Source organism: Nannospalax galili, unplaced genomic scaffold, assembly GCF_000622305.1.
Source record: "Nannospalax galili isolate Female #2095 unplaced genomic scaffold, S.galili_v1.0 scaffold34, whole genome shotgun sequence".
NCBI lineage: Eukaryota > Metazoa > Chordata > Mammalia > Rodentia > Spalacidae > Nannospalax > Nannospalax galili.
The window spans coordinates 2718654-2731799 of record NW_008338996.1 but is presented as its reverse complement, the minus strand read 5'-3'; positions in this window follow the sequence as shown (position 1 = coordinate 2731799).

Here is a 13146-nt window from a genome sequence, read left to right as displayed (position 1 = left end):
TTTAACATAAGAATGTACTTGGGGGAGGGGAGGCTAGAGAGATGGCTTAGCAAGAGCACTGGCTACTCTTGCAGAGGACCCAGGTTTGGTTCCCAGCACCCATATGGCTACTAACAACCATCAGTAACTCCAATTCCAGGGGCTATGACACCCTTTTCTAACCTCTGTGGGCATTGCACAACACAGGTACACTTACATACATGCAGGTAAAATGCTCATACAGATAAAAATAATTTTTTAAATGAAAAGAATGTACTTCCTCTGGGCCAGGTAAGCAAGACAAAGGTGTTGGTTTATGAGTAGGAAATAATAAAGCCATGGCCCTGCTGGCAGCAGGCACCATGTTGCCAATAGACCATAAGACCACCTACTCTAATTTCCAATTGCTCCTGTGTTTAAGAATTCAACACGTATTTACTGAGCATCTGCTGGGGGCATTTTATGTGTTAGATTTTTGGGGAAGGAGACATACAATGGTGTGGTCACTTCCCTAAAGGAATCAGAGCTTGGGAATATAGATGCAAGGATGAAGATGTCTCATGTAAGAGGACAAACTGTTGTCATTGAGGTCTGCTCAATGTGCTACTGGACAAAGTGGACACATCTAGCTCAGCAAAGGCAAGGTAAAGGCAACTTGGAGGCCCATTCTGAAAGATCAGAGGGCTGTGCGGCATGGGTAGGGAGCTTGAGGAAACTCTGAGAGGTAAAGCTGCCAAAGGCCTCCTGGGAGAGGAAGGGGTATTCTTCAGGGATGGAAAGTTAGAGGGCAGTGATGAGAAACGAAGCTGTGACTTTGACCTTGCACCCAGCATTGTGGGGAGGTTTGTGAGCAGGAAAACAAGGACTTTGCGGGAACATAGGGAAAGATGGCTAAGCACTGTACGTAGACAGAGTCTACAAGGCTGCTGTCATGACAGAGAGGCTGAAGGGAATCAGATGTTCCCCAGTAAGGAACAAGAATTACATATAAAGAAATCAGCAGAAGCTGGAGAGATGGCTCAGTGGTTAAGAACACTTGCTGTTCTTCCAGGGGACCTAGGTTCAATTCCCAGCACCTACATGGCAGCTAACAACTGTCTATAGTGCCAGTTCCAGGGATTCTGACGCCCTCTTCTGGCCTCTGCAGGGCATTGCATGCACATGGTGCACTTACACACGTGCAGGCAAACTACCCATACACAAAAATAAAAATAATAAATAAAATAATTTTTTTAAATCGCAGAAGAAAGAGGACCATAGTCAAAAAGCAAGGGTTGCAGCCTCTGTAACTGAGAAGCTACAGGTGCTGTTCAGCAATGAGACAAGATTGACAATGCAGTTCAGGGAAGCACAAGGGCTGGAAAACTTCCTTTCCCTCCCTCAGTCAGAGTGTCCATGGGTCCTCTTTCCCCTCCCTGACCAGACATGGAGTGAAAATCTCATGGTTAATTACTTCAGCTAGAAACACATTCTCTGCCAATTGTGGACTGGATATGAATAATGTTGCATAAGGCAGACCATGGTACATTTCAAAGTAGAGATCTCTGGGCCACAGAAGAAAGAAGTTGCTTCTCACTAGAGAAATCAGAAAATACTTCCTGGAGGACGTGGCATTTGATTTCAGCCTTGAGGGATGCATATGAGTTTGACCCACAGAATGAGGGTGCTGAGTACCAGCCAAGACGCAGAGTGACAGGGATACGGCAGTCTGTCAATAATAGATATGCAGAAAGAAGTCAAGGAATTGGTGCTATAAAATCAAGGGTTCTAAGCAGGGCCATGACCACAAACTTCACATAGTTACAGTTGACAATGTCAGAGGCCTGGATATAGTCACAGAGGGAGCTTGGAACAGGAACAGTGGAAGTGACTTTCTGAGCTGCTATCCTTCCCTGTGGGTTTGCAGTTCCAGGGCTCATGATAGGCCTCTTCTGGGATCAGCTCAAGCTAAGCTCTCAAAGCTAATAATTTTATGTCAGGTCTTGTGTAAAACCAGGTTGGATTAATTATTGATGCAAACTTAGGCAAATGAAAGCTTGCTCTGGCTTGGCAAGGTTCCCCTCAGCAAAATTAGCTTGCGGAGCTCTGAGCTCTGGCTGCCTCCCCAGGAGAGGCACAGGCCTGGCAGAGACCCAGACTCAACTGTGGGGTCTCACACACAAAGGGATTTGAACCTCCGACTTCAGATCTGGGTCCAGAATCTCAGCTGCTTCCTGACACCATCTGTGCTGGTGTTGGGGGTAGCAGGGTACCAGAATCAGTCAGGAAAGAGCTCCCAGACCTCCTGCGGATTCCCTCAGAACCAGAGAGTAAGCAGATAGCTATCCACGATAACAGCCTCCCAGATCCACTTCCATCCCATTTAATTAAATGACTTCAGCACTCCCAAACTGCAGCAATGAATTCAAGCACACACCAGATGCACAGCCACAGATCAGCAGCATAAGGAGGTTTGCAAGGCGCAGGGAAGGCCAGGTGACCCCCACTGGGACAGGTCAAAGCAGGGTAACACAAGGAACAGCAGGAATGAGCTTCCATCTGGACACCTTCTGGGATGGGCCAGCTTTTCCCAGCCTCTCCTCTAACAAGTATTTATTGAGGTTCTACTCTGTGCCTGCCCCTGTGGTGGGAAGTGGACATGCAAGGGTGAAAGATAGCCTTGTCACTGAGTGACCCTGGGAGCACAGAGAAACATGTGAGTGTACTGTTTTCACAGCCAAGCCCAGTCTGGGAGTGCTGGGGAAGGCCTGAAGGGCAAAGGAAGAAGAAGTCAGGGTGCCCACCCAGCTGTCTGGAGTCATGATGAGCGAGGCACTGGGGCAGGAAGGTGCTAAACGGGACTGCGTTGATGAAACATACTTCAAGGTACATGTCATGGCAGGAGAGGAGGGCAGGGAAAGGGGCATCAAGATTGGCATATGAAAGAAGCCAGTTGGTGGAATAACCGGAAACCCCTCCCCACCAAGGCTACATGTCAAGGACAGAGCACAAGAGAAGCTGGTCATCTCCAAACACAGGAGAAGGCAGGTATTGTGTAAGTGACCCATTAAGGTCACTACTCTCAATGTCCAGGGCCTTTGAGTTTCGAACCTTTCCAAGCTCTCTAGTCCACTAGCATTCTCAAGAATGACTTTCTCTTCCTTAATAAACTGTCTCTATTTTCAAGCTACCCATGTGTCCCAGGTCTAATTCTTTGTTCTGAGACCCAAGAACCTGGAAATCTCAGTGGATATCCTCTGGACCTGGATCTCTACCTGTAACACTCAGATGCTGTGAAAGCCCTGAGAACAGAGCAAGTGGAAGGCATTCATGGTCCAGGCTTCCCTCCCTCTCAGAGCTCCTCCAGTGCCTTCCAGACACCAAGCCCATGGGAGTGCAAGAAAGTAGACACCCCCACCAGACACTCACCAACTCCAGTAAGGGAACAAAACCTAGAGAAGATCAACTAAAGGAAAAATGTACTGTCACAGAAGTAAAGGATCAGAAAGTTTGGTCATGTAATTGCCAGGGACTTCCTTCCCATCTGAGCAGTTGGGCATAGCCATGTACCTGCCACCCACTAGACTGGTCACAAGATCCAGTATCAAAGGACAGGTGCCAAACAGGCACTTGACATGTCTTGAAGTTTTGTTCAACTGGAGGCAGTGGCCCCCACAGCAGGTAAGCACCCAGTCTAGCTCTCACGCTCCTCATTCATCAGATGGGTCCAGAATCCATTGTTTCTGCATAATCAAGAAGTGATTGGACTTCACAGTTTACAAAAGAGGATAGGCGTTGGCAATACGTTTACCAAGTGTCTTCATTTCACTTCCTGTTGCTATGATAAAATACGCTGACAAAAACAATTTAAGGGAGAAAGGGTTTATTTAGTTTACAAGTCCAGGTTACAGTCCATCAATTGGGGAGAGTTAAGGTGGCAGGAACTTAGAGCAGACATTACACCCACAGTCAAGAACAGGACACAATGAATTAATGTATGCAAACTAGCACTTATGTCACTGTCTACACTTATAAAATCCAGGATCCCCTGCCCAAAGAATGATGCCATCTACAGGAGGCAGGTGTTCCTACTAATCAAGATAATTCCCCAGACATGCCCCACAGGACAAGCTAACCTAGACAATCTCTCATTGGGACTCCCTTCCCAGGTAATTCTAGATTGCTTCAAGTTGACACAATTAAAGCTAGACAATTAAAATGAACCATCACACTAAACATTCATTCATTCATTCATTCTGCAATTCTCTATTACTCAGAAAGTGTCTTTGGACCCTGTGCTTACAGTGGTGAACAGAACAGACCTGGCCCCTGCTCCTTTGAACTTCATGGTCAGAAAGAGAGGTGAAGAAGAATCTCAAATGACTGTGTCACCCACTGTGGTAGGTGTGCCCTGAAAGAGATGTATAAAAATATGAGTGGCCCGGAGCCACCTTCCCACCCTGGGGCCACTCTAGGTCCATTCCCTGTTTGGAAACTTTGCCCAGCTCTGGATGGGGCTGGCTCCATGTGCCTTCCAGATGCCAGTTTAGGTGGTATTCCCTCAGAATGGTCCCTCCAGGCACTCTCTAACATGACCCTGTTCTGTTGTGCACAGAGTGCTCACTCTCACTGGATGATTCCTTTTTGACATACCCTTCCATTTGGCCATGGCCTGTTTCTGTAGTAGGCTGGGACACTCTGGGAGCCAGATGCTCTCCACACTCCCAGCCTCTGAATCAGAGTCTTCATAGATGCCAGTCATAACCACTGAAGGACAGACAGCCAGAGAATGGGATCTGGAAGGGCAACCATTGCTAATGAGAGTTATCTTGTCTAGATTGTGTTCACAGGAGAAGATAGGGATGGCTTTGAAAGAAACAAGCTCTCCCAAAACATAGACGCTACTGTGATTCTCGGCTGTAAAATGAGGTGAATGGCAGAGCCTGTCCCATTGAGCTCTTATGTGCTGTGATGCAAAGCTCTGCAAATTTATCTGTGGTTACCAACAGGAGTAACTAGGGATGCTGATGGCACTCGGAGTTTTAAGACTACTCAGAAATGACTCTGAACAGTATCACAGGGGTTAATTCCACTATAGGCTTAGTTAGGAGTTCCTTCCTAGATTGGAGGATTCCCATATGAGCTCCAGGGCGACAGTCCAGTACTTTCTGTGGCCTCTCAAATAAAAAAGTGTGAACAGGTAACACAAACTTGGGCTGAGAGAATAGACTGGGCTGGGCTCCAGGTCCTGCTCTACCTTTTCCTGTCTGCTGGAATCAGAAGAAGGCACTGAACCCTTGTCTTACTTCCTTTTTGGAGTTGCAGCAAGAATAAGACGATGCTACACAGCACTTTATACCCAGCCCATGTGGCTATGCTCTGCACACTGGAGGTGCCCCGTAATGTCAATCACTGACTTCTCATCCACACCCTGAGTTTGCTTAAAGCAAGAAGAGATGCCAAGGTTGTTCCCTAGCTCCCTAAAAAACCTTCTATCACTCAAATATGTCCTTAATGTGCTGAATAACTTTGGCCCACAGAAACACACGCTTGCTGAGCCTTGGTTTCCTAGCTTCTAAGGCTAGAGTAGTCAACATTTTTTTCTAACTTAATTATTCCTTCTGAGAAAGTGCCTCATGGTGCATATGCTAAATTAAAACATTAATTAAAATTAAAGATGAGCTCAGCAACTATTTAAATGGGACAAGAAATAAACTGTAAAAGAATTCATACGTATTCGTGTGTGTGTGTGTGTGTGTGTGTGTGAGAGAGAGAGAGAGAGACGTATTCGTGTGTGTGTGTGTGAGAGAGAGAGAGAGAGAGAGAGAGAGAGAGAGAGAGAGACCTCAGTCTCTATCTCAAAACCCTCAGGATGTAAGAATGACTGAAAGGCTGTCAATCTGGGATTTGTTCCTGAAACCACTCAGGAACTCCAACCAGCCACAAGCTTCCAAAGAATATACCCTTGGAGTGTCCCAGGGCAGATGTTTTGAAGGGTTAACAGAACTCTTCTTTTTTTTTTTCCACATTTATTCATTCATGGTGAAAGGCAGAGGAATTCCTCCTGCATTAATAAGCATCCTTAAGTGACACTCACAGTCAGTCCCTCTGCATGCTCTGGAGACACAGAAGTAACATTACAGTCCTTGCCTCCTAGAAGATCTCCAGGTCAAGGGTTGAAACAAAGTGACACCAACATGAAGCACACAGAGAGAGAGACAGAGAGAAAGTGGCAGACAGACGCCCAGTGGCCTGGCTTCCATTCCCACCTGCTCCTTCCTGCTGCCTTGCTTCCCTGGAGTGTGCACCCCACATTTCCTGAGGTAAGATCAACTTTGTCCTGAACTCCTCATTCAGAGTTCTGGTCAGAATGTCCTCTCCAGGAAAGCTGACCTTGACTAGCATGCCCCAGTCCATGAGGCCCTTTATCAAGCTCTTTCCCTCACAGCCAAAGTACCACTTTCTGAACACAACCCTTTCTGCTCAGTTGTTAATAGGAGGGATATATATATATATATATATATATATATATATATATATATATACAAGTCACATAATAGGGATCATTCAGAACCACAGGGGATTTGAGAGAGGGACTTGTCACTGCCTCTAGTTCAGACATTCAGGGCCTGAGTATCCTGAGGAGAACAGAGCCAGCCTGAGGCTCAGGTGTCTTAGCCCCCAAGTCAAGCACTTTCTGTTCCTGCCCCACTACCCACCACTGGTTTTCATATTCCTCCAGTTCTCTGGGTAATAACAGGCAGAAGGCTATGCCCATCACAGGCCTCCTCAAGGGTGTGTATTGAAAATATTTCCCCTGCCCCAAGGACTCCTGATTAGTCCTGTTCATCCTAGAGGTCAGTCTGTGGTCCGTCACATAGTCTGGTAGAAGCAAGAGGATAGAGATGAGGAGTCTCAATTAATGGGTTCAGAAATTCCTCTGGTCCCAGGAATAACGCCCCATGCATCAACATCATCTACATTAGTGCTAACACTTCCAGCAGGAACCAGATTGCCATTGTTCCCTTGGTTTTCCAACCGTGGAGCTGTAAGGGAAGAGCAGTTGCTGGGGAGCACAGGAACCAGGGTTTGAGTCTCTCCTGGGTCCATCTTGTCTGAACCTTTTCAACGTTGCTCCCTCCCTTGCCATTTGGCCTTCTTTGTCACTAGTGAAAACAAACTTTCCATGGCTGGCATTTAGCATAGTTGGAAGAGACTGAAGGAACAAGCCCAGTGCGGCCAGTGTTCCTGGTCTGCCTGCCAGATGTCGCCTTTTTGCAGGGAATGCCAGTGATCTGTCTGTGAATACTTAACAGAGGTCTGCATAGAGCCAGGCTTCATTGTACAACTTGAGGCTGAGAAAGGCCTTCAGTAAATTTAGGATACTACTTCAGGCTTTAAGCTCAGGCAGCAGGGTTCTAGAATCAAATCTCTATGACATATTACTGAAACTCTCAGCACCGGACTAACCAGTGCTCCTACCCATTCATCAGAGGCCTCCTGTGATTACTCCCATTGGCCTTTTCTCTAGAAAAGGATGCCTTTATCTTTATGGCACTGAAGGTCAATGTCGATTAGTCTGGACATTCCTTGTGGTCAAGTCAACCACACAGAATAAGGAAACTGTGAAATTTAACATGGACCAGGCCCGAATCCAAGTCTCTCTCCCTTCCTATTTGTGAGCTCCAACACCAACAGCCTCTATTTCCTTATCCGTAAAATGGGAATAACAATAGTATTCGCCTCGTACACTTTCATAAAGACTACATGGGGAAATGTATGTGAAAATCTAACTGAGCATGTGATGTGGTAAGTGCTCCATAAATACTAGCTATTGTCACTGGCTCAAAAATCATCATCCACACCACGGGAACACAGTAGCATTGACCATTCTTATTACTCTTCTGACAAAGAGTTCTGTCTGCAGAAATTCCGCCAGATTTTAAGTGTCTTTCAGTCCCGCACTCAGCATGTCCCACTTCCATGTTACAGAGTGTTTAGCTGAAGCTCATATGAGATTTCAATTTGATGTTATATTTATTAGTCATTTACTGTATATCAGGTGTCATGATAGACACCCAAAAGACCCTTAAGTCAGCACCTGCCCACAGTCTGCTGGGACACATACAAGGCGACAGCTCAGAATAGCAGGTTATCAGAGGGGTGGCCATCCTCCTTCATGGTGTCACCTCTATACCTCCTCCTCCTCCTGGAAGTCATCCAAGATTATCAGAGCATCCCCAGTTCTCTCCAGAGACATGTTACTCTCACATGGTCTAGTAGTTCCTCCAGAGGAAATGAGCATTCTTTGCCCTGTTTTTCTCTCAGCAGTGCTGGTCACTAATGGATGATATTCCCGGAGTCCATTGCATTTTCCTCAGCTGGAAATTGGATGCAGCTTTGATGCTTTAGATCTCTGACCTCACATTGTAAGATATAGGAGTCTACCAGGAGGCTGCCAGCTGGGATAAGCCTTTGGAATTCATATGAGCCCCTTCATTTCCCAAATCCTGTAGTCCCTAGCCATACAATGAGGCTACCTCCTGGGACTGTCAGGATAGCAGCACAGCATAAATAATACTACTGAAACATGCTAGAACTCTTGGCAAATCATTCCTGTTCTTACCTGGCCCTTTAGAAATACCACTGACTGGTCACATATTCCTGCAGGGCCTGGCCCCCTGGAAGGGCTGAACAAGTCACATGCAATTAAAATTCCATTACCTTTACGGAACAGAGTACAGTACATTTACTAACATAATTACACCACAATTGTTGAAGCCAGTGAACAATATGCATTTATGAGGCAGTGTCCTCCACAATCATCACCTCATTTCTCTTGCCAGTGTCACCCATTTACGGCTTCCACCAGTCAAATGAGCTGTCTCTCTTGGAAGAGATGGAGTGAATGCCATATATGAATGTTTGTGTTCCTCAGGGATCCATATCAAAACTTGATTCCCAACGTAATGGTATTCTTACAAGAGGTGGGGTCATTAAGAGGTGATGAATCTGTGAGGACTCCGCCCTCACTGATAGGATGAAGCCCTCATGGAAAGACTTGGGAAAACCAAGTAGGCTCTTTTTGCCTTCTATCTCTCCCCAACATGAGGACAGAGTTAGTTCGCTTCCTTTTCTGAGGATAGAACGTAAGCTGCCATCTTGGAAGCAGAGAACAGCCCTCACCATGTTACAGAGATCTCTTGGTTTTTGTATTCTTAGGAAAGGATTCAGTCAAGAGACAGACAATTTAAACAGAAGTTTACTTGTCAAAGCAAAGCAAACACTCTTAAGAGAGACTGGAATGGGCTGCCCCAAGGCACGGAGCAGCCCAATGGGTTGTTTTTGTGTTGTGGTTTTTAAAGAAGTTTTTAATAAATATTTATGAGGTGGATGGCTCATTCATGGGGTAAGGTGACCCATTTTCCCCTCCCAAATCATGGTGGACCAGATCTCCCTTTCAGAGTAATTCTTCCCATGATCCCCACAAAGGGGAGGTATCAAAACCACAATGCAAGTGATAGGGTGGCCATGTCTTCTGAAGCTGCAGGACCTTCATTAGTACATATGTGGAGAGGAATGCCGTGGTTGCCTTAGCTGCTGTTAGGGTGAGAGCAACCTAACTGCAGCTTCAAGGATATTTAAAAGCACAAAGGGGTATTGTGAACATTGGGAGATAAAGCCACCGAGATGCGACTGCCCTCCCATTACCTCCTAACTCCTCGCCTACGTGGCACCGAATCTTCAACTTCCCAGCCTCTAGAACTGTGAGAAATAAATGCCTGTTTATGAATTCCCCAGTCTATTTTTTATAGTAAACCTGTAGCCGTGAGAGTCCAGGGGTGATTTTATTGCTCCCTTTGGCTATTGCAGCAGTCCTGAGGTTGAAGAAAGAGAAGAGAATTAAGATAAGCCCAACTTCAGGACTGAGAGATGTCTCAGCCTGGTGTAGAGCCTCCGTCTTTGCTACTCCATGCCTCAGTTTACCCAGCTATGCATGAAAGAAAATATATACAACCTCGGAGCTCTTGTAAGAACAAAAGCCAAGTCCTCACACTGGCCTGTAACCCATACACTCCCACCCCTCAAAGCTTGCCTCCTCCCAGACTCTCTTACTTATTCAGTCAGCCCACATGGTCCAGCCTCCTGGTCTTTATCCCGACTCTTCTATCTTCCGGAACAACTACTTTCAGAGGAACTCCCCGTTTACTTCCTTATCTCCTCCAATCTTTTGCTCAAACATAGTCTTGTCCCAGGATCTTATCAGACTGAAAGCCTTATCTTCCTACCCACCCACGGCCTGCCAAGCTTTCTGAACCCCAAAACTGTATTTTTCTCTGCTTCCCTTATAGCCAACAAGGTGTACATCATTCATCTTCCCCTCCTGTGTTGGCAGCAATCTTTGTTCCATGTTTTATCCTGTTGTCTAGAACAGCTCTCAACACATAGTAGTTGCTCACTAAATGCTCGTTCAATTAACCAATTAATGGGAAGTATTAATCAATAAATAAATGTTTATTCTATCCCATCTTCTAATTCACAGTAAGTCCTGCTGTCAACTGAGCACCTATTGTGTTCCAAGTCTCTTGCTAAGCTTCTACAAATGATATCTGCATGTGACATCATTTCCAATACCCAGAACTTCAAGCCACTTGATCTCCCAGTGTTTATCAAGACCCTCTCGCACCTGTCACTTTTCACTCCTGCTTCCCCCAAAACCAGTCTCCCAGATATGTTCAAGGAACCAGTGAGTCTTTTAATTAAAACAGTCTTCTATGATGAATCTGTTATTACAGAGCTTTACCTATGTAAAACATTAATAATACAATTTCATTTGTTTATGTCAGTGCCAAGCATTAATTTTTAATAACGAAATGTATGAGTTATGAAAGGCATTAATGCAAACCAAATCACCAGCCGAGGATGAAAAGGAAATCTATTTTTTAGGGTAAGCAGTGGCGATGAAATATTATTGTGGCTTCCAAGCAAAGAGGAAGGAAAAAAATATTTCTTCATCCTTCAGCAACAATTTTTTTTAAAAAGGCAGATGAGAAGAGCGTTATCTTCACCTTTGCATCAGTTCAAAGTCTGAGCTGAGCTGCCCGTTTCATCCTGCCAGCTCTCTGGTGGCAATTTCAAAGCAAGGAGTTTATGCAAAATTGTCCTAATTACCACCCCAGTCACATTAATATGTCTAGGATAAAATATTCATAATAATTTATTACTTTTGTACAGAATGGTACCATTTACAGAGACATTTCGGTCAGCTGATCCCCAAAACTACAGGGAAGTGAGATGATCCCCACTTCACAAAAGAGCTCACTGAGGCACAGAAGGGTTAGGTGACAGGACTGGGCCTGTGGGAAGAACTTAGTGAATGAATGGAAATAGAAACGGCAAGAATGGAAGGGGAGGGGGAGAGAGGGGCCTGAGGAACAGACCAGCAGGAGGATTTAGGGAGGGAGATGAAGACGGGAAACCTAGCATTCAAGTGGCTGACCCTCTACCACCTGTCACCCTCCCCGGTTCTCCAGTTCTATCAATGGCCCTGCTGTGCCAATGGGAAACCCAGGCTTTCAGACTGGCAGGTGGAAAGAGGGAGAGGAAACTCCACGTGTCCTGCCCTTTCTGCCCCAGCACCACCTCCTTAGGAAAGGCTCCTCAATCCCAGCTTCTAGCAGGAGACCTCTTCATAAATCCCTTCTCAAAGAGCCCCCAAGAACCCTCTGTCTTCCTTTTCCCATCATCCCAAGATGCTGACAGCTCCCTACTTTTCTGCCGGTGTCTTATTGCTTCTTCCTCCCTCGTTCACTCTCTTAACTCATACCACTTCCAGGAATTCCTTTCATTAAAGCCCCCTCAGCTCAACTGCCCAGAATTCCTCAAGGGATTCTTTCATTCTTGCTTAGAGCCTGGCTCACACCCCGGGTCTCACACCCCACCATTACAGCTGGAGCCCACTCACCAACACAGAACTCATCCAACGCCAGGCCAGCTCTTACGTTGCTGGCGCTTCTCATTCACTAAAGAGCATCCCCAGCCGGTGAAGTCAAGCCAGCACTGGAATCTCTGGCCTCTGCTTTCAGGTTCCATCTTGCTGCTATGGTTACCTGGGTCAATCAGAGACAGGTGTGGCCTGCACCCAGCACATTCCAGACCAAGAGAATGAGGAGCTTGGACACAGGCTGTGCCGGAAACTGGATGTCACAGCATCCAGAGTTCTATAAAGGCATCTACCTCACTCTGTGGTATTTACCAGTTCACCTTGAGCAGGCATCAGAGTCTTATTTGTAACTAAGGAAACTGAGGCTCGGAGGCTGCCACTTGCTTGCTTTTCTGAGATGGTGCAGTTTTATTATTTTTACCAAAAGGTCACCTGACTCCTGCCAGGAGACCAATAGCCTTGTTTCCCTTTTAGCCACTCTGCAACTCTGACCCCTCTGGTGAAGTAGTTCCCAGAGTCCCATGTGGAAGACCCACCCTCCCTGACCCCTGCCTGCTCTGCACATAGTTTCTGTGACATCTTTGTCTACTTTCAGCAAAAGCTAAAAATCTTGAGATGGTCAAAATAGTTATTCCTGGGGAAAATTAATCCTGTGACCCTTCAAACCTGATAGATTTTTTTAAATTTTAATTTTAAAGGTAACAAGCTGTCATCATTATAATATCAAGTGGTACTGCAGGGAATCAGGTGAAAAGTGAGCCTTCTTTTCCCAGCCAGCTCCGGAACCCATTTCTCAGAGGCGACCACTATACATAATTTATGACTTCACTCCCTAGCAGAAATGTTTAACATATTTTGTACAAATGGGATCAGGTTGAACTGCTCTGAACTAGTTATTTATTTTCCATCCACAGTAGACTGTAGGCATCCTTCTGTGCCAGGACATTTGCCCATTCAGTCACTCATCAAATGATCTTCTGGGTACTGTTCTGGGTACAAAATGAGGTGTCAAGGATAAATGCCTTGGTCTCCTCCATCACCACCATCTTCACCTGAGAAGCTGGCATGTATTCACAAGGCATCACAAGCCAGGAATGATGCAAAACCCTTCACGGAGACCTCCTGACCTCATTGTAAAAACCAGCTCTCCTAATGTATAGGATAGGTGGTTCACAGTGCTGTGCGTCCACACTAACACCACATCTCCACTTTCAGAGCAGGAGTTAGCAATATAAAGAGCTAAG